Source organism: Anopheles coustani, chromosome 2 (assembly GCF_943734705.1).
Source record: "Anopheles coustani chromosome 2, idAnoCousDA_361_x.2, whole genome shotgun sequence".
Taxonomy (NCBI): Eukaryota; Metazoa; Arthropoda; class Insecta; order Diptera; family Culicidae; genus Anopheles; species Anopheles coustani.
In genome coordinates this window covers 37803399-37825626 of record NC_071289.1, presented here as the reverse complement: position 1 = coordinate 37825626, position 22228 = coordinate 37803399, and the positions used below count along the sequence as shown (strand labels likewise).

The window sequence follows — 22228 nt, the reverse complement described above, 5'->3', positions numbered from 1 at the left end:
GCCGAACCTCTGACGAACTCCTGAAAGCCAGGACGGATGCGTAGGATTCTCTGGTGGGAGAAGTTTGCGTTCTTACATCCTTTCGCCCGGGCCGCATCGAATCAGCCCGAAGCCGATGTGGTGCGATTTGATTTACTTTATTTTCTTTGCATGTGCCTCGCAGAACCTGTGCAGCGAGAATCGCTTTCCGGCCCTTCCGTTCGAGCCATGCGCGTGCGGGCTGTGCCGCTTTTGCCCGCAGGAAATGACACGGAAAAAGGCTCGAACCATGTCCCGGCCGAGCCCAAGGTAAGCGCGGCAATGTATGTATGGCCGTTCGATTGTTTGGCGATTCACTTCAGCGCAAACAGACCGACGCGGGAAAGTGGGAAGGATACTGCCAGCTTCGGGAATGAATTTCGGTTTCCTTCCGCCGACGGGCTTAGTGGAGTTCGAAGTTTGCCTTTCGGAGCCAAATCCTGCCAGTGAGTTGGCGTTTGCTGGCAATGCAGAGTTGACGGTGCCATAATCTTATTTTGTTTGTCTTTCTTCTTGCCGGGAATGGGTTACCAAGGGTTTGCCCATTTGAATGAGACGAAGATACTTTTAAGTAACTCACCGTTTCGGAACATAATGTACGAACGTTAGGTGAGGAGTTCTTAAGGCTTTCAGGTTGGTTTACAGTTTACGACAATGTCGGATTTACTGAAGACAGGAAAGGAAGATCAAAACGCTTTGTTGCAATAAAATAACCTCAATGTTTTCATTTCAGTCAAGGTAACTGAAATTTTGAAATTTTCTCTCATAATTTGTTATTCAACTAGTACAAAGTTAAGCCCAGTTTCATCTGCCGCAACGTCGTTCGGACGCCACGGACGGAGGTTGAAAGATGGCTTGAAGGGTGGCACTGGAGATAATTTAATTAGGACATCTTCGCCTTCGCAGCGGAGACCTGGTCTGGCCAAGATGCACACGCTGCACGCCACGGTCATAATTCATGACAATCAGTAATCCTCCCGGTGCTAATTTTCCGCTCGCAAAAGCTAAGCCGGGTGCCCTCTGTTACGCACACACACACACACACACACACCCGGGAGCTCAATTCCTACCGGAAATGTCGGCCACCGAAGGACGAAGGCAAATTCGCTTCACCTACAGTGATGCCTGCAAGGATGCCCGTGCGCAATTGAATTTAATTCCGTTTGGTATCACTTTTCCGTAATTTTTCATACTTACAGCACAGGCGGGGGCACGACGCTGCCCTCGTCCAAAAGTGGCCACTTTGCTCTTTGGGGTTTTTCCACCGCCTCAACCCCCAGCGCGACGCGGATGGTGTTTTCGCACGGAAGGATTTTTCCGCCCGCTCTGTTCCGCCACGGAACGGAAAGAAAAGGCAACCTCCGCCAGGCGGGGAATGGTTCGTCGTCGTGCGCGAACGAGGTGAGAGATGGTAATGAATAAAATATGCAGGCAAAATTAGACAAATGGGAACGAGGCGGTACAAATTGCGCACGTTCGCAGCCACGTCCGGGAGAAGGCAGCCGTCGGTGCAGCGGCGACCGGCGGAAGCTAACTAGATTTCCCGACAGGATCTCGTTTCGCACTCCGCTGGCGTGGCAAGTCTTTAGTGTGTAAGTGGGCGTGTGCTAGTGTGTGTGTGAATGTTTTGATGCAGAGATGAACCGGCATCGGAACGGAAGCGAACCCGCGGTGCGCCCCGGGCTTTGCCTCGTGAGAAATGTTATTCCGGGCGCGTTTGAAGAAAACACGCGGAAAAACCGCCCGACGCTGGAAGGCACACCACCCATCCCGAGAGAAGGCTGATCCCGGGAAGCACCGGGATAAACTACTGTTAAAAATATTATGATGCACTGCTCCGTTGCAGCCACTGCACAAGGCCCGAGCCTCTCTACATTTCCACGGGCGGTAGTTTTCGCCGCTTTCCGATTCGAATCACACAAATGCGGCAGAGAAAATGGTGCATGCAGCAGCCGGGAGAGACGGAGGCGGTTCAGGAAGCAGATTGTTTTTCTTGAGTTACATTCCGCAGCATTATTTTTTTTTGCTGCATTTGTGCGGTTGTTTCCGCTGCAAGCATCACTGAGATGGGGTGGTGAGTTTTTCCGCAGAAGCTGCGAATGCAATCACGATCGCGTGCGCAACGGAACAGCAACGGTGGGGTTCTCGGCGGTGGGATTAGGTGGGTTTGTGGAAAAAGTTTGATAAAGCCACTCGCGTAACAAGCTGGCACTGTTGAGAGGAAGAGAGAGTTTTCGAAAAGCGTTTGGAAGTAATTAGTCTTCCAGCAACAGTTGTTACTTTTCCAAGCGCTTTCAAATGCACCAATCCGGAGAGTGTTGTTTTTAAATAGTGTTTTAATAATCAATGTTGGTACGAGGGGTTGGTACTCTTTTGAGTTAGTGCATCGTGGATGTCCCGGGTACTGGCCAGTCCAAAACGCATTTTTTGCCCTACTTTGTGTGTATAATATCTTTGTTAAATAAGATCAGTAAGGGACTTTTGGCCCATGCATCTAATTTTGGGCCACTAGAAGGAAGATCAATTATTATACTAATTTCAAATAATAATGCGCCCTAACATTTTTTTTATAGTGTTAATATTGATTTATTCTAGTTAAATACAAAATTCAGGAAGGATTGTATAAATATTTTTCGAGAAAACCGTTAAAATCTACGAAGCTTTCGCTTTTCCAACAAATCATGCTGTAAGCCAATAGTTCGTCCACATTGAGAACATATAAGCAACCACTTACTTATTTAACAAAAGTAAAAGTAAATAGCAGATTATAAATTATTATAAAGATTATTAAAACCATAAAACACATAAAAAAGGCATTTTTCAAGGGGGCCAAAACTGGTACACAGGTGGGCCAAAATAGCGACAAAAAGTGTGTTCGGAAATTGATAATCTCAAAAATATGAACTTGACTACATGCTTAGATAGCTACTCTACATTATCATACCAAGTTTATCGTTATATAATCGGTACAATTAATGCAACGATTTATTTTGTGGTGACCGTTCCTTAAGTGAGCCAAAATTGGAATTTTTACCCTAAATGATATACTCTTCATGATAATATTTTTTGTTATATTCGATGTGTTGGTAATAAAATTTTTCTTCATCGCAAACCACTTGAATCCTGACCATTTCCACCCATTCCAAAATTTCCAATTTTGGCCAAAAGACAACGTTTTCGACAAATTTGTAATTAAAAAGAAATCTTTAAAATATTAATATACAAGCTGATAAAAGATAATTATGTATTCCTTATTCTTGTTCGCTCTAGAAATACTAACATCACAACCGAACAAACAGTGCAGAATGAAGTTCATGTTAGTAGTCATCTGTTCTGGCAAAATCAAACAAAAACACAAATCCTACCTAATAACTTCACATTGGCAGGTGTCAACTAGTTTCTCCAACTTTTTGCCTACTTATCCTCGCTGACAGACTTCATCGGCTCTCAAAGGGACACACACACACACACACATATCCGTATGGAAGTACAAAGACAGGACGAAGGACAAACTCCCCCAAACACATCGGATCGAACACAATCGAAAATATCGATCATTGAAAAGATTGTCAAAAGTTTGGCCCGAAGGGATTCATCCACTGGCCGAGGGACGGCGTGGGTTTTTTCCCCGTTAAGGGGAAACGGAAAATACGGTCAAATTACATTAGTTTATATCGCGATTATCACCATTCACGTCGGTGTCACCCTGAGGGAGGATGGGGTGGAGTGGTCGCGGGTGAAGAAAGAAAAAAGATTTGCGATCGCTTGGGAAATCATCATTCGGTACTATTTCGTCCTAGCAGCCCATTTTCCTTTGCCTATGTAGCAAGGATTCTCACATTTTCCCTCTGAGTTTGTGTGCACACGCCGCATGTGTGTGTGTGTGTGCTAGGGAGGACAGTGATTCTGGGGCACGTGACTTTGTCCACAGGTCGTGCTCGGGAACGTGACAAGATTGGGTGAAAACTGCTGGGAATTCGCTTTCGTCACCGGTGCCGATCGAAAGTTAGCTGAGTGTGTAAAATGTGTGCCACATTTGTGCCGATTTCCATCGTGGATGCGAGCGCGGGCAGAGGGGGAGAGGGCGGTGTGTCGGGTTGATAGAACCAATCAGTAGTCGATTGGTGTCGCCCTTATCGATGCGTGCGGGGGTGGATCGAGGGATTGAACCGAGCGAGTGGCGAACGGTGGGAGGTGTGAGGAATTAATTTTGTATGCAAATGAAAGGAAATCGATGGCAGGCAGCAGGTTGCAGAGGTCGGTCTTCGGTTCGACGCCGCTGTAAGCATCCTAGACACAGCAAATTGATTTGCAATGTTCTAGTAAATTATCATTTTGGGGCAGTGATACAATGGGAAAAGCGGAGGATACAAACATTCGAAGCGGAATCGCTTCGTTTTGTGTGATAAGCATAATTTTGTATCAATCGATAATAAATGTACACAACATTCAAAAGGTGCTTCTTTTTGTACGTTTGTTATGGGTACTTAGGGATTTTTGTAAGACATTTGAGAGTTCATTTAACGACCAACAACGTAAATTTCGACAAGAACTTAATAACAACGTCATAACAACTTCGATGAGCTCTGGTGAACACGTTCGACAAATGATTTTAATGAGTATTACATGCGCTCGATACGTGCGGGCGTGCATTCCCGCTTCGGAGAAATTCATGTCAACAACAGCGGCCCAAGAGGATGCCAAACATGTCTATTGTGATGCGCGTTCATGCGGAGAATCGGTGCATCCCACCGTATGCCAGAGGTTTCCAGTAGCGGTAACTTGATCGACTGGAGTTAATGCTGAAGATAATTTTGAAGGGCCCATCATGAACGCGTCATCGTGATTACTGCAAACAATAATGAACAACAGGCTCGGCGAGTGGTTTGACGGCGCTGATACTGCAACGGTTGGATTATATTCAAAATCCATCCGAACCCGAAACAATAGGGTGAATCAGATATGATATAAGTGAACTGAAAGATGATACAAATGGGAGATTAACGCAATATTCATGATACTGACTATTTTGCTACTTGATTAAGTTGACTGGATGCGTCACGGCGAAATGAAGAAAACATTGAAAAAATGTTGCTGTACATTTGCTGCAATTTCTAATAATAGCAAATCAATTTAAAGTCGATAAGGAAAGAAAGTAAACTATAAATCGTTAGCAAATTAATATTCATTTTGACAATGTTTTTCGACAACAGAACAATCCTTATCATGCTTACCATGAGAATATGTTCAATGTTAATTAAAATGTTCAGTTTTATGGAAAAAATGTTTGTTTTTTGTGATTAATAACAAAAATCTAATGCAAATGTAACTGTATTTAAATTTAACTGAATCCAACAGATACTGGTAACGACTAAAAAAATTCTCTCAATTTTATTTCATGTCTTTAGTTCACTTACAATTGTGTGCTCTTTATGAAGCTTATATATAGTTACATTAAAAAGGTAAAACTTTGTTTTAAAAAGAATAAAACAATGAAAAAGTAGTTCGAAACATTATAACCAATTTTGTTCTGAAAGAAACGAAACTGTTTGAATTGTTTCGTGCCTTGTTTGATGAATCCACTGCGAAGTGGGAAGAGGAAGTAAGATTTGTTCTAGATACAAGCAAGATTTTGCTAACGGAATTGATGATAAGGTTCTTAAAATAAGTTCTTCATTCCGCCCGATGGACGGTCATTTGAACCCCATTCAGTGACTGCTCCCGATGACCCCGCGGGGCTTTATGGCTTATCCTTAACGTTGATCCATAATCGCGCGAATGTTCGTAAATTATATCCTTTTCTCCCATTTGCCATTCGCAGAACGGCGGCGAGCTCCTGCCAGTGTCGAAATCGTCCCATTTAATCTAATCCACCCCCTGTGCGAGCGCGGAAAAGGCAAGCTGTTTCGTCTAATTGCTTGCATTACCCCGAACCGTGGGAAGCTGCCCAACGACGCCGACGACGATGACGACGGACCGTAGGAGGATGGATGAAGCCGTACCGAAGTAATTCCGGAGGCCAGCCGAATGATAAGGCAAGTTGGCGCTTCGCGGACGGTCGATTACTTAGCCGGGCTCGCAATCTTATCGTGCGTACAAATCATCCGCCAGGCCGGACCTTTATCGCGTCACTTTCGTCGACGGCGAGCGGTTTGAAATGTTTCACCTCACGTTGCTTCATTTTTCCTCGGCGCGCGCGATGCCGCCGGGAGCGGCTAATTGCCGGCGTGTGAGCAGCAGGCCACAAGATTTCGGTCGTTTTAGGGGTCGAGGAGCAGACCAGGAAGACCGAGAGGAGGGGGAGGAAAGGCCAGAACCGAAAGAAATGAGATCATCTGCCGTGGCGTTTTACGTTTTTCTCTCTCGTCAATTGTAATGTGTCCGTCTTCGCCACGAGTCTTTCCCGAGGTCGGGGCGGAATGACAATATCTGCATCATTTCTTTCACTCCTTCGCTCGTTTGTCTTGGCGACCATTTAGCCGAGTTAGGGGAGGGGTGGGGGTTGCTTCTCCAGGCGGCATTCATCGGTGCGCTTTATCTCGTCCCATTTTTGTGCCGTTACAAGTCCATCAAGCCCTAACCCCACGGACCGGGAAAGGGGTTGCCGCGGTTGGCGACGGGGGTGGCGGGATGTGGTCGCGGATGAAAAGATGCCATCAAAGTACGCTCGATAATACCACCGCGGCGTGCGGAAGACTTCAACTAAAAGACGAAGGAAAAACACAGCGCGGATGGAATGGAAAAACGAGGGAAAAATATATTTATACCGCGCGCGACGACTTACTCTCCTTCAAGAGGGCGACCATTGTTTTGACAACAGACCGACCCTATTGCTCATGAGAAACACGTGAAGCCATTCCTCCCCGGGGGCCTCCCCCGGCTGTAGCCATCAATAGAGATTAAAATCTCCGGAATCCCAACCCATTCCTCCTCCGGCGCTCTGGACGTCGTTCCGACCGAGTTTTCCTACAGCCAAACTCGGTGGCCTCATTGTCTCCCGGTTGCTTGGACAGTTTTCTGCCCCGAAGAAGAAAAAAACACACCGACCTGAGGCCGTGATCCCTGGTTCACTCTTAAGCCTTTCGTCGTCGGGCGATGTGCAACGTGCTTCTCCGAATGTGAGGAGCTTCCGACGAGTCTACCCGAAGCGGTAATGATAGCTCGCGGACTATTTTTCCGTCCGAGCCATACAATTACCCGCGCATCATTTTTGACCGATTGTCATCAGCTCGGCCGTCAGAGGGACGTTTTTGTTGGTTTAGCCGATTGTGCGTCCCCCGTATGTGTATGTGTGTTTTGCTTGTGAGAATTTAAGCCGGAATGAGTGGTAACAAAGAAACCTTTTCAAAAGTCTGTCGACGACGACTTCCTCCAAAGCAGGACCTTATTTCCACAGGGCTACATACCCACTTGCGGGAAGATGATCAATCATGAGGTTTAAGCGACGGTCCCAAAAGGAACCGACTCCAGAAAGGAAGGAACAGCGGCTAGGAAGCGAATACGGAAGAAAAACTAAAGCCCCAAACTTGAGCGAAAACATCCAAAAATCATAATGAAAATTCAATTCCACCGCTTTCCGGGCTCGGTGCGGTTTTGGGAGTGTCCCGCTCGCGCGCACACAAAAGTGAGGCATTGCTTTTCATTCGATTTTAATTTCTTCGAAAAATATTTACTTTTCCTTACCGGCGGCGACCGGCTGCGGTGTGCCTTCGTTCCGTTTCGTCCGCGTTGACCAAATCGTACAACGGCCGGAAGTTATTTTTTCATTATTAATTTAGCCATTTGTGGAATTTTGTTTTTCCTGCCCGCGATTTGTCCTTCCGGCACCCTCTTGCCGGTGCTTTGTAAAGCGTTGGAAAAACATGAAATTGTGGGTTTTCCCGCTTCTGTCGCCTCGCCGCACGAGACATCCTGTAGGACCTCGGACGGTTGTTGCGGACGGTTTACTTTTCATTCGACATGTTGACCGGGCTTGGGGAATGTCTGCGTTCGGGAGTGGTGCCAGGGATAGAAGGCGATTTCGGAGAAGGTTTGAAAAAAAAAACAACAAATGCTAAAGGTTATTGTGATTGGTGCCGAGATTAATGCGCGGGTTTGACGAGGGGAAGGCATTAAAAAGTATAAATGATTGGATTCGGCGGAGGCAGCCCCGGTGCTCTTCAAGACGTTTTCCGATACTAAACAAACGACCACAAAGTCAACTTATTTATTATTCAGATGTAGGAGTCTTGGAAAGTTTCTAAAAATAAATCTATCTTGGTCAATGATTGGATACACGATTTATTTTAACTAAACTTACCGTTGCCTAATTTTGACAAAATGACAAACGTCGAAAGTTCATTCTGACCTTAGCTATAAAATCATTTTATTTATTTACTAGCTTGACGCCCCGGCGTTGCTCGGTTTTTGAGGATTGAGGGATTGAGAAAAGAATTATGGTTTTACTCTTTACTTGAAAGTTTGAATTAATTTATTAGTTACAATAACGGCAAATTTAAATGTATGAAATTTAATGAATTTCCCCGTGATGTATAAACCTTAGGCTATGTTGGATTCACCTTGACATTTGTTTACATGCTTGTTTTGTTAGTATTAGTAAAATTGAGTTTAAATTGTAAAATTTAGATAATTTTATCAAAAAATAGTGATCAAGCAAACCTTCAACAACATCTGCAGCACTAAATGTGTGAAAAGTTTCAGAAGCGAAGGTTCAGTATTGGTCGAGTTTTTAGTGTACACAGAACTCCATACATAAAAAAAAGCTAAAATATGTAGTAGATTATGGTATTACAGGCGTTGTCGCATAGTTATACATTCATTTTAGGAGGTGCAAATTTACTTGTCCCAAGCCGTTTGAAATTATATTTTTGTGGGATTTCATGTTTTCCAAGTAATACATAAATTGCATTTAGAAAACCTTTCATAAATTTGATGCGAGTTTAAAAAATCGGACACGTATCGTATTTTTACTAGCATAACATGGCCCTCATAATTGTTGGTCCGTTTTGCTTAAAGCACACGTTTTGTTTAGTACTTTTATAAGTGTATACTGTAATAAATGCATCATAAAATGTGAAAGGAATTGTTTCATCTCTAAAATTCCTACGATGGATGTTTTGTTCTGTTAAGTCCTTTTTTATTGTAACAAACAAACAGTAATGTTCAATAGATTTTGAATTTACAAACTCGAGGCAAAAGTCATACAAAAAGTGTCAACAGATTCAGAATTAGAAAAGTTATAAAAAAAGGTATAACACCACCTCTAGTTTTCGAAGCAATAAGTATAAAGCCCAAAACAAAAAAGAAAATGAATAAATTGAAATACAATAATCAAATAGAATCACTAAGGACACCGATTGTTGCGCCTTTCATTGGTAAACCACGTTGAACGAGGTTTGGAAGGTTTGCGGTTCGAATTGAGCCCATTTTAGCTTTTCATAATGCGGTCAATCAGGGATTAGGTGGTAGACTAGCAACGGGGTTTTCCTTGCGCGTGTCTGATTTGACTGGTTTGGTTGGTTTACCTTTCAACGGCGAGCTCGTTTGGCTAAAAAGGACATCAATCCTCATCATAACGACCACACTTCGCTGCACTTTCGCGCCAATTTAACCGACCGAAGCCCGCTGAAGCTTTCCCAGGCAAACGATCCGGGTGAGACTGGTTGGCTGATGGTTTCGACATAGATTTGTCTGTATTGGGTTTTTTTTGCGTGAAAAGCATGTCAACTTGATCGAGTAAGGATTATACGAATTCGGCGTGGAGGAGGATGTAGGAATGTGTAATTCGATTTGTTTGGTTACTTCCGTCCTACGATTGGGGTTGCGGAAAGCTACAACCGAGGAAACAACATACCACTATGGTATTTTTGGGTGCCTTTTTTTGTGCCACCCACTCATCGCGGCCACAAAACTATGACGATACATCGAGGCGCCGGTTTGCAGGATCCGTTGCAGCACGATTGCACTGTTGCACTGTGCGCCCGAAAGCGAACGAACGGGCGAAATTCCAAAACCACTCGCCCAACGTGGAAAACAGCTACGGTTATGGCTCCGAGCGTGCTGCATACCGAAATCAATAGCAACAACACACAAAAAAGAGCCGCACAAAGCACTCAATTGAAGGATATATCGATGCAGCGCACCGCAGCAACAACCGGTTGCAGCAGTGGGTGCGAAGTTTGTGCGGTTGCAATTGCATGCACACAAAGCTCGAGCTCAATTTCGAGCGACCACGGGCGTTGCGGAAATGCGGGAGGAAAAACTGAGCCGCTAATAGAACGCCGAAAAACATCGCACTTTCGAACGTTCCAAGTTTTTGCCGGCTTGCAGCATAAATAATACAGCTTCTATCCAACGGCAAACAGTTAAAACTGACACAAAACCTCGGAAAAGCTTAGAGCCAGACCAACGATTCAATTTAATTTTAATTTCGTAAGTCCTTCTTATCCATGCCAAAAGAGTATACCGTTTTGAATATTCAAGCGTCATTTTTAGACAAATCGGAAGTGAAGGAAATGTCGAAAGAGTTTCATTAATTGAGGATAGTTTAATCCTCATTATTAATTTTGTAGTAATTTTATGCGACATAACAAAATTATTGTTATTAAATTTATACTTACTTTTAATTTTTAATGCTTTTTCCAAAAGGTCACAAGTTTTCAACAGATTGGGAAACGAAGCCAACAACTTTCTCTCGGGAACAAAATCCGGTAATATCTTGATGAGAAAAGTGAATCGATAACGAAACACAATGTCGCACGATGGATTATGCTCCAGTTATCTGAACGCGATTCCCAGGCCAATAGAAAAGCGTCGGGAAACACATGCATGCCTTACAACGAGCAGAAATGGGAATAAAGTATGCGTGCACATGTGAGCATCAAATCACCGCATTGTTCTGGCGATAAACAACAACAACCCTCCCCCAGGAAAAGTGGTGCAAGATTCGCCTCACGTGATAAATTTTACATCCCTCCGCCCCGGCGAAAGGTGGAAAACGATCGGTTGAGAAGAAAGTGAGCAAAGTGATAGGAAAATGTAAAATGGGTCGCGTTTTATCGGAAAACAACCTCACACCGGTGGGAACGGTTGCTGCCGTTGCTCTGTGAACGAGCACAGTTGGCCGGTTTTTCCTTATTTCCACGGCGCCTTTTGTCTTCGCCCGGAGACGCTCGGAGTCGCAAACCGTCTGTAGATGCTGTTTTTCCATCACAATAATGATGTCTTTGAATATTAATCTCGGCTGATCGATGGCGTTCGAGAGAATTCGCGTTGACACGTGCGAGGTTCCACTTGCTCAAGCCTTTTCCTGCGCGCTGGTACGTGGGGAAAATTATGCAAAGCAATGACGCGGCTTGTTAGACATGCATTGAACTAGAATGTTGATCGAATGTTCGGTGCGACGTTGGGTTTGTTCGGTACTTCGCCAGAAGTTGAACAGTTTGTTGATAAAGGATCGAAAATTCATGCATACCATTCAATGTTCTATTAAAACTTTTCGGTATTCTTTTGTCGAATAAATGTTTCACTTACTTGCTTATCCGTAAAACATAAACGTTTCTGATACCTTTTAACATTTTAACTTTTTAATTGTTCTGTGAAACTTATTAATGCAACGCTAAGAGGGAGATGATAACATTTATTCCCCGAAATGGGGTTTAATGCGCTTGGGAGTCGACCCCGGCCCTCGCAGATCGATTAGGCGCTGGAAACAAGACAGTTATAATTGAGAAAACTTCCATCAAACATCGCTCATAACAAGCGAGAGGGAAAAAACGAGAAAAACACTCCAATTCCCAGCATACGACGAAATGGAACTTTTCCCAAACCCAACCATTTGCCGCCGCTTCCCATGTTTTGAATAACCAACACGAAACTATCGCTCCGCTAATTATCCCAACCCCTCGGCAAAGGCCAACCGCCCTGGGAGAACCGCCCGGTTTGGTCAGTGATTTCGAGAAGAAGGCTAGCGAAAATGGTCACCGCTACACACGACGCCGGCAGATCAGCCTTGTTAATAATTTCTCCTTTTTTTCCCGGGTGCTCCCTTGTGTGTCCACCCCCGGTCGGCCCACGATCGCATCTAAACCGTTCCATCCGTCATAAGCCGAAGGGTTTCTCGTTCCTCGAGCCCACAGTTCCAGGAGATCAATTTGAAGATCATTATCAAAATTCAGCAAAATATATAATTTAACCCTCCGGGTTGAAAAAGCCTACCGAAACCGTTTTCCTCCGGTTGGAAGCGAATCCGAACGATTGGGGCTAAATCTTGCGTTGATCGAATTCGACTCGTTCGTGACGTCTTCCGCCCGGCGTCGGAGGGGTTCATCATTCCGAAGCATAGCCAGATTTGACAGTTTAGAGATACCGTTCCGAAGGTCAACAAACCCCTTGCGTCTAGGCACAATCGGGCAATGGGCAAAAAAAAGAGATAAAATAAAGCGTGGAAAAACAAATATTCACTGCACTGCCGAGCGATTTACATAATTTACCAGTATTTCCTAAACACATAAAACAGAGACCAATTTTCGCGTCATTTCCGGACCGATGTCTTACGGGAGGATGGAGGAGAAGATCTTCGCAGTTTACCACCCCGAAAAACGACTCCAAATGTTGATGTGCCTGCGTGTGTGTGTGTGTTTCTATGTTTATTCTTGCTCGGTCGACGTATTGTAGTCGGTATCGGTCGCTAAGCTAGGCTCTTTCTCTCCTTGGGAGACGGAGGTGAAGCAGAAAAAAAAACTAAGGTACCCCCTTTTTCGGGAGGAACTCATCGACCCAAACGAAACTCCCCTACGGCGGGAAGACCATTAATTACGGTAAACATGATAATTTATGGAATGAGAACGCTGCTTCCAAGAACGCCGGAGAGAAGCCTATGGGCTGACGGACGCGTTGTTCTATGCATGGAGACTTATCCCGGGTCACAAAGTCAAAGTGATGACCAAGGGAGCTCAGGAGCGATGAGTGGAAGACGAGGATAGTGGACGAATTTTAATCACAATATTTTCATTTCTAATCTTCCTCTCCCTCCTCGCGCCCCTTGTGCCCAGAGGGCTTTGCGCCTTTTCCCTTACCTTTCTATTCTAATCAGAAGCGCAGGAAGAGGAAGCACCAATTTCGAAACCCATCGGACCAGAGAATGGATGAAGGTGAAGACGAGCAAATAAGCGATCGTTCCTACAAACGATGGAAAACAACCGGCCGTCCGCAATGAATCGGAGAGGAAAAACCGGCCCGAACCCTGCAAGCGCACGTACGCACACCCGTACGAAACGGAGAAAAAAACGGCATGGTCGATGATCAGGGTTTTCCACTGACCTCGCTACTCGGGAATTGAAGAATTCTCGCCCGAAAAACGAAACAAAACAAAGAATGAAACAAAATGAAAATTAAGGAAGGAGAACCAACAACCGAAAAACGGCCAAAAACAAGTTACATAAAAACCAACAACCTGCCTGCGCGCAGTTAGGGCTGCACGCCAAACCACGTACAGGATCGTCGGATATTGCCAGCTCGAAAAAAAAAAGGCTCATCCTCGGCAGCGGCAAACGTTAGGAACCGAAACGGCCCAGCGATACAATCGAAAGCAACAGCGTCTATACTAATTTCCATTATGATGATTATTTTGATTACAATATAATAGCACATCAGAATTTAATATTTCTTTTTTACACACATACTCTTCGGTGCGCGCCAGTTTCCGCGCGGGTTTCGGTCCGTTTGAGAGGGTGGGAAAATTTGGTGTTTCCTCCTCCGTGCTACAATGCGCAAGAGTTGGAACTGTTACGACGCCCTGCCCGCCGGAGCACTTGGGCGCAGCACAACAATGGGAGCCGAGTATCAACAATTTGTCGGAAATGGAACCGCGCAACGGTTGGTAACTCTGGAGAGCGAGGCAGCAGGTTCGACGCGGTGGACGCTTACTTTGCGGTAAATTAGTCCCGAACCGAAAGTCATTTAATCCACAGACGAAACTAACCGCGCGCGCGAGAGATACCTCGTTTTAATTATGATTGATTACGACGGCCTGTTTTGCGTATCGTTTCGCGAGCGTCAGGACAGCATTTTGCGTGGATGCTGGGGCAATGGTGAGAAAGTGAAAGGTTTGCAAGTGTCTGTGTTGGGAAGATTTTTGTCAGGTGGTTTGGCCTCGATTCAACTGAGACGAACAGAAGGTACTTGGTTGTTTTGCGAAACATTACATGATGTGCAATCTTTGCGATGGTTTACATCGAAAAATGAATCAGCCTTAACGAATACTTTGCAACTAAAATGAACATAATTATAAGTATCTCACCACTTGTTATGGATTGGTATGGAGTTGTTACGGTAAGGTTAGGTTAAGATCCCTTTCATGTTAGTTCGGACAAGGTGGAAGATGAATGGCTTTGCAAATACTACCATTATGACCAATTATATCGCATCGTGATTCACCCGGGGAAGAACTTGTTATTTCCACCGGACAAGGATAAACGCACGCCAAAACGATGCCAGTAAATCCCACACCATTTGTAGGTTTTAATCAAAAACACATAAAAGCCTCTCCCGAAGATTACCTTCCTTTAACCTTTTCTTAAATTTGGCAAACCAGAACCGCCGACCGAAAGTCTAGTGGAATTTCCGCTCGCAATCATCGGATAAATAAATCACACCGTGTCAGAGGGCAGAGGAAATTATAGACCGCCCTCAAACCTTGATGCTGGGTGGGGAAAATCCCGAGAATAGAGCAGAGACTCCGGGGGTCAGGTAATCGTTTACCAAACCGGATGCGATCCGGATCGTTCCGTTTCCTCCCGCCATCGGCTCGGAATGATTTCACTGTCAGAACGAAAGCCCGCCACGTCTATAGGGCTTTCCTTCACACTCGCTATGCAAATCGGCATGGCTACGTCTTAAAAAAAAAAGGATGCTCCGAAGGTCACCCAAATGGGCTGTCGGTGGTTCCAAGGGCCCGGAGCCTTTGCCCGAGACCGAGATTCTTAGTCACGTACGAGAGTCGATGAGCGCTGGATGAGTGAAAGATAAATTACATGTGGAGTAAGGAACTTACACAAACATTAAACCTAATCAATCACTTCTGCCTCCGGGTCGGGCAGAAAGGTGGAACTGACTCCAGCAAAGTTCTCCGTGTGCAGCAGCATCCTCATCGTCGGAAGAGAACGTGAGGTTGAGGAAAAAAAAAAAGGAATGTTAAAAGGGAATTGATTGAGAGGGCAAACCGACGATGGAAAGCGGGCGGAAAAATAAACAAAACGCCGGCCAGGAACAACACGATGGCGAGGCAGAGGGGAAGAAAGAGAGAGAAGAGGAAGAGAGGGCGAGAGTGCAGCGAATGGACAGGAAGGAAAGGCAATTTACTTGAACCTGTTCTCGGGTGTTTTCCTGAGACGAGGAGCAAATCCGAGCGGATCATGGACGCGTCATGGAAGCCTCATCATCATGCATTCGATTGTTGAGTGATGAGCCCGTCCGCACGGCATCGGACCCCGGTGTCTCAGGTGTTGATCAAGTATATTTATCTTTAATTTTCACCTTCCCGCCTCCGACCCGAACCGAAGCAATCCTTGGTGCGCTCAGCGTCCTCTTGGTCCCGGGGCGTGCTAAAGAGCACGCAGGATGGATGGATAATGAAAATTACTTTTAAACACCTTCCCATTATCGTCGGGCTCTTCCGCTGTTGCAGGTTTTGCTTTCTCGCCCACCTCCGACCCTCTCGCCTTCCCCGAACGTGCCTTTTGGGCTGCGAGGATTCGGGATGCTCTTGGATGGACGAGCGCAAAAAAGGCACGTCCGATGGTTTGTTTTCCTTCGGCGTTAATTTTGATATGAAAATAAAAACCAATATGTGTGCAATCCAATTGGGCCGAGCGGAATCATGGTGAAGCATCAGCAGATGACCATGAACAGCTTAAATCAGGGGGTCCGCGGTCAGGATCAAAGGTTAGGACGATGGTTTGCTTTGCGTTTTCCATTTCGTCTCGTAGCCATCCAACCATCGGTACCGACTCAGTCTGTCTGGCTGGTTGGTTAGTTGGTTTTGGCTCGTGCAGAATCGTCCTTCCGTACGGTGATGGGAGTAATGAGGCAAACGTCTTTTTGCCCGTGCAATGAAAACTATTCCGAGGCCAAAAGATCGTCCCAATGGTTGGGTCGAGGAAGGAGGTTCGTGTTGGAGTCGGAACCGATTTGGAGTAATTTGAGGTGGACTTTACGGAGCCACAATTGCAACGAGCGAGGTCGGTTTGGTCGGACGACACGCCAAGCCATGGCAAGGGCCCGCGAGGCCCGTCGATTCGGGCTCTTTCCGGCTCAATTTACTGGACCTGCCCGGCTGGATGGCTGGATGAAAGAACGATTTGCTTGCGAAAAGTACATTCTAAATGGCAATAAAAATGTAATTACGGTGTGCAGTATCTTTCACGCCCGTTCGAACCGGACCGAACCCGGAACGAGCGATTCGAACCGCTTCTTACTTTGTTTTTTTCTTCCAAGGCGGGGTTTTAAAAGAAGCATTATCTTTTACCTCCACAAAGAGAACACACCGGAGGAAAGACTTTTAATCGACCCGGCAAGCAGGTACGGGGGAATGAGGAACGAGGCTGAGGTTATAAATTTGCGTCTACGAAAGCGTGTTGGAGGCGACCGAAAAAAAATCTAAAAAAATCGATGAATCCTTCCCCCATGGAAGAATGTTTCCCGGGGCTCGAGTTACGAGCCACGGAAATGAGATTTTGAACCAGCGAACGATGGCCAAAATGCGTGCTTTTAATGCGAGTTTTTCCCGTAGCCAAATGGATGGTTTAGAATGTCGCTCTAATTAATGTGCGACGAACGCTCGTTCCGGTCGCATCTCGGAAGCCGAAGGAGGATAACCTTTTCTTGAAAGGTCATTATAAACAAAAAGAAAAAACGAAAGAAAATAGCCATCACGTGAAACTGGGAGTAACAGCATACTTTTACATTCTACATGAGCTAACGAAAAATAATGAATCGTTATAGCTTATTTTAAAAGCTAATGAGTTGCAACAGGATATAAAAAAGTATTTTGAAACGTAAAACTATCAATACTACGAAGGTCATTTTCCAACCACAAAGTATTCATTATTTTGGTTTATAAGTTTCCAAGTCAATGGTTAAAATGAAATAAATATTGGTTTCTAACTAGAGAACCATTAACGTTAGAGATAAAACGAAAACTTCAAGTAAAACATATGAACATAATGTAAGTGTAGTTTTGCATCATTAAAACAACGAACAGCGATTGTATACTACAGGAAAAGACTATCACAAAATAAATAGTTAAACCAGTATAAATAAAAGTTTTAATTTAGAGAACCACAAACGTTAGAGAGAAAACGAAAGCTTCAAGTAAAACATACAAACATAATGAAAATGTAGTTTTCCATCATTAGTACAATGAACAGCAATGGAATATTACAGGAAAAGACTATCACAAAATAAATAGTAAACCCAGGAAAAATAAAAGTTTCAAATTAGAAAACCGCAAACGTTAGAGAGAAAACGAAAACTTTAAGTAAAACATGAAAATTTAGTTTTGCATCATTAAAACAATGAACAGCAACGGAAACGAAATATATTCGCTATCTTATACATATTCCCATTGAATATTACAAGAAAAGGCTCGCCTCCGATGATGCCAGCAAAGAAACCAAGTGTAAGTAAGCCTACGAAAATTTGCTAAGATGCCCGCTTTCTTGATGCGTATTGCGTGTAAATAAAAGGCCACTGCCTCGGAGCGCCCGGGCAGATCCGTTCTCGAAAAGATGACGATGAATAATGTTAATTCCGCAACAGAATAGTCTTATGTGCCCGGGCCCGTCCCGTGCTCTGGAGGCGAGCGGCGTTTAAGTGTTGTCAGCGCCCGTGCGCTCCGAATGTTTTATGTGACACGGCCAGAGTGGCTGATAAATGTGTGTACCATCCCATCGGGCGGATAGATTGATGGCCGCACGAAATGGAAAGGTGATGGAGCCACAACAATGCTTGGGACGGTCTGGAGCAACCGGGCGGTATTTGCTATTTATTTTGGTTCACGAATATTGGTCCACGGTGGTGCATTACAGCCTGCGGCGAAAAACCGACACATTTGATGACTTTTTTTGCATCACACATACACGAACACACACACACACACATTGGATATTGGCCCTCGGGCGCGCGGCAAGACATGCCGGACGTATGGTTGATGATTATTTTGCTTTTAAGACCATTCCCCGTGCCGAGTTTTACGAGTCAATAAGCGTAAAGTGAGGTGACATTTATGCTATCGAGATGGTATTATCTGGTACCTTCCCATCCATAGACTTGGTTCCCGTTTTCATCCAAGATGTTGATCTATTCCGAAGGTTTGGGTTTTTTTTCGTTCTTGTTTCTTTGAGATTGCGAGCGTCAAATCGATTCCACTCATCACGTTGTAAATCGAGTTCCGTTGTTCCATCCCACCAACACCGTCTGAGTGTGGGTGTTTCGACCAGACTTAGAGCCTCCGGGGTGCAGCGTACAGCAACAACCTCCCCGTTGAGGCCTGGTCTATCATTCCCATGATCACTAACGCCGTGTACGCCTATATAAAATCGGAGAAGTGGCTATAAATTGTGTTGCCACATTTGCGGTCCGCTAAAGCGTGAGCCAAAGTGTCAAAAGTCGTTTGTACGGCGTGTACGAAACAAAGCCAACAAAAAAGTGAGTAGGTTTTAAACAGTTCGAGTAGGTGTGTCAACGCACGCGGCTGAAAAGACAATCTTATTAATTGTTTTTTTCCAATCGGATTTTGTCGAAAATCAAAAGAATGGGAGCATTATTCTCAATGAAGCTGTGAATTGCCACGTTTCATTGCAATAAAAAAAGGAAATGTGGAAACAGTTAAAAGGGTTGAATGGGTAAACAGAATGAATATGTGTTGCATCAACGAATTAATAAAAACATAAATTGATGCAACACTGTTCCTGATTGCTTTTAACTATTGCATCAAAGAAAAATGCTACGGTGTGGTCATCTCGTTTTGAATGTTTAATGCGTTTCACATTCAAGCTGGGTTTTTATTCTCGTAGTGACTCAACGAGGTGCTGCTTGCTCTTCACCATTTTTTTTACTAACCTTTCTTTAAACTTCGTGAAACGAGGATACCCCGATATCCTTTATGGCTATTTTTAGAGTCCCATAAAAACCTTTCGAATGAACAGAGTGGTTCAAGCCCAGGTGGAGAAAAAGCGCCTGTGCTAAAAACTAGGAAAAATCGGCCAACCAGTGGAAAATTACCATAATATGCAAATGATAACGGTGCGGGCGCGCAGACAACCCGCATGCACATCTATGACGAAGTGCGTCTTCTCGGGATCGTGCCATAGAGGTTGTGTCTGGCAATGAATCACACTTTTCTGCGCTTTTTTGGATGGTGCATCCAGGAAAACGGTCTCAGATGCCGGCTAGAGGTGGAAAATTGGCAAGCGTTATAAATTCAAAATCTCATTAAGGTTACCTAATTGGATAGTAGCCACGGAGTCCGATGGGGGTGGCGCACAAATTCCGGTTTATTTGAAGACAATATAGCAATGCACTTTAAGAAAGAGCGAGACACTGCTGAATTATAATCATACAGCTAAAATATACCGGTCAGTTTATAAATCTATTTACATAACAACTACATCATAGGATAAAACAAGTTAAAGCCCCTCCGCCTCGAATAAGCTTTTCAGAAACACAAACACAATCCCCACCACGCTTTGTGATAGGAGGCTAACCACACGTGGTGTAACGACAACGGCATGAAAACCGTTTTCACGCCCAAGGATTAGCATGCTTAGCACAAAGGCTCAACGTTCGGAGCGGATATCGGTATGTTTTAGTTCGTTTTAACTTTCTTTTGTTTTAAAGACATCGACGAGAAGGAAAGTCTCTGTGACCAGATGTGAGAATGGGAACTAACTTTTCTCCTCTGTTTGTCACCTCGCCTTTTATCGTTTGCTTACCCCGAAAGGTGTTTTAATCCTGTTTGGAGGGATTGCGTCTGTTTTATCGTCTTAAGCGTCTGTAAGCGGCTAGAAAAGCGGCCCACTCAACGAAAGGAAACTAGCCGGGTTAACCACGGCGAACGCCGCTTTCCATTCTATTAGCAGCTTTCAGAGGGTATTGAAAGAATGGATGATTTATAAAGAATGTATTGTATTTATCAACTTTGGGTGACCATTTTATCGAAACATATTTTCCTATGTTACGTAAAATGAGATGTTCACTCATTACAATAAAAACCTCGGTTCTTATCGGAACACAAATTTATGGCGGTTTTCGATGTTACTGCTGAATGATGTACTTTCTTTGGAAGCAGTTTAATTTGATTAGTGTTTTTCTATTGTTCACCGGAGAAACAGTACGATTCGCACTTGAAAAATTGCATGGTGGCCTATTATTAGGGAAGCAAAAGATGAATACTACAATTGTAGAGCAGCAAAACAGTGTGAACGTACATCACAATGGGCTGACTGTTAAACAACATGGACAAAAACAGAAAAAAATAAAACACCCTTGTCAGAAACGTGCGCCAGTGAAAGCTCGACCTCATAAGTCGGGAAGAGAGAAAAACATGACCGCACCAAAGCCGCGACTCGTCAACCGAAAGGGGGTTCGGGAGTGGATACAGCGAGATCGCTGCCGGCAGATAACAACATCGTTACCGGCTTTACAGACTTCAAGATTCGACGCTGAAGACTAGCGCAAAGAGAAAGCAAAACAAAAGCGAACAAACTAAAAATATGGAAAATTCCAGAATGCCGAGTTGGCTCGGCGAGCGACGCATTTCCATTGTCGGGGGTAACGAAAGAAAAACGAAAATGCAAAATAAGACAGACTTCTGCAGCGGGTAGTTTGTTATCGGGTCTTCATTTGAATAAAACTAAACCCTTGCACGAGTGCATGTGCATTATGGTAATGGTGATGACAGTGGTTGAGAATCAAGGATACGTCTTGAAACTATGGGCGCTACCGAGCGTGCAGCGTGCAACGGCTGTCAAGGCTCCTAGCCAGCTGTCTTCGGCATTCACAGCCTTCAAGGAGGCGTCGGATGAACGAACGGCGATTGAGGATTGCATCTCAAGTGGATCGTTCGAAAGAGTGCCAGTGGCTTTCCATTAAAGGGGAAAACGTTCTAGTTACGCAGAGAGTAGAGAAATTCAATTGGTTCCCGGTGTTCATCATGTTAAATAATATTTACAGCTGGAGCATGTTAAATAATATTTACAGCTAGTTTAAAGCTTGCATTTTATAACTATTAAAAAATCTCTTGAGCGTTTCTTAAAATTCAGATAATTTATCAATTGTTTTATATAATTTCTAAAAATATTAAGGAACTTTACCAAGTTCACATAAGGAGAGACTATAAGGTACTTAACGTCAAGATTCGTCTTCAATGTTGTTTTATCATTCGTTCTGTAATTGTAACTCACCTGTAAAGACAAAGAAAGCATCGTGTTAATATTTCAATGAAATTGATAAAGCGCTTGCTCATTAACTAATGAATAACAGTCATTTTATTTTTGTTAAATTATTTGTGAAGTATTATAAAATGTTGAGGAAGGTTCATATAAACTAATGGATTGAATTTTATCTCCAAATAAAAAGTTAAAAACATCGACAACATACAATTGAAGCAAAATGGTTAAATTTGTTCCCTCTACGAAAACAACAGGAGTATAAACCACGCGGCAATCCACCGTACGACCTAGTTTTATTTTCACTTTTTCTTAAGATGATTAGAGAATAAAAAAAACCCGGTGACCTTATTGCCATCGAGAAGACGGCTTTTGCTTGGCAGCTGTTTTGGTACTTTTTATTTGACCCAAAAAGCGGAAACAGGGGAGAGAAAATAAAATCGATCCGTCAACTGGAAGCCATCCGTGACCGAAACGATGGTACCGAGAAGTGCGTGGTTGTTCTTAAAAGCCGTGAAAAAGTAATCAACTGCGGCGATGGCGTTCCGAAAATTGTTGCCAGGTGAAATGGAATGAACCGATGGATGAAGTGATATTTCCAATGTTTGTGTGTCGATTGAATGTGATAATATTACTTAAACAAAGGGATTATTAAATGCGATGACGAGTAGAGAGGGGATGAGTGTTTAATTAAGTTAAAATATATGTTATTCACCATAGTTTTTAAGATACGCAAATAACTCGCTCAGTAAAGACATTAGTTG

The 22228-nt window shown here is 44.0% G+C and overlaps 1 protein-coding gene across 1 annotated transcript in view; it reads right to left on the bottom strand.

Annotated features, from left to right (window-relative positions):
- The window catches only part of LOC131264356 (neuronal cell adhesion molecule-like), a 205102-nt gene that overhangs the window by 117217 nt on the left and 65657 nt on the right, over positions 1–22228 (bottom strand). The gene's annotated exons all lie outside the window — the stretch shown is intronic.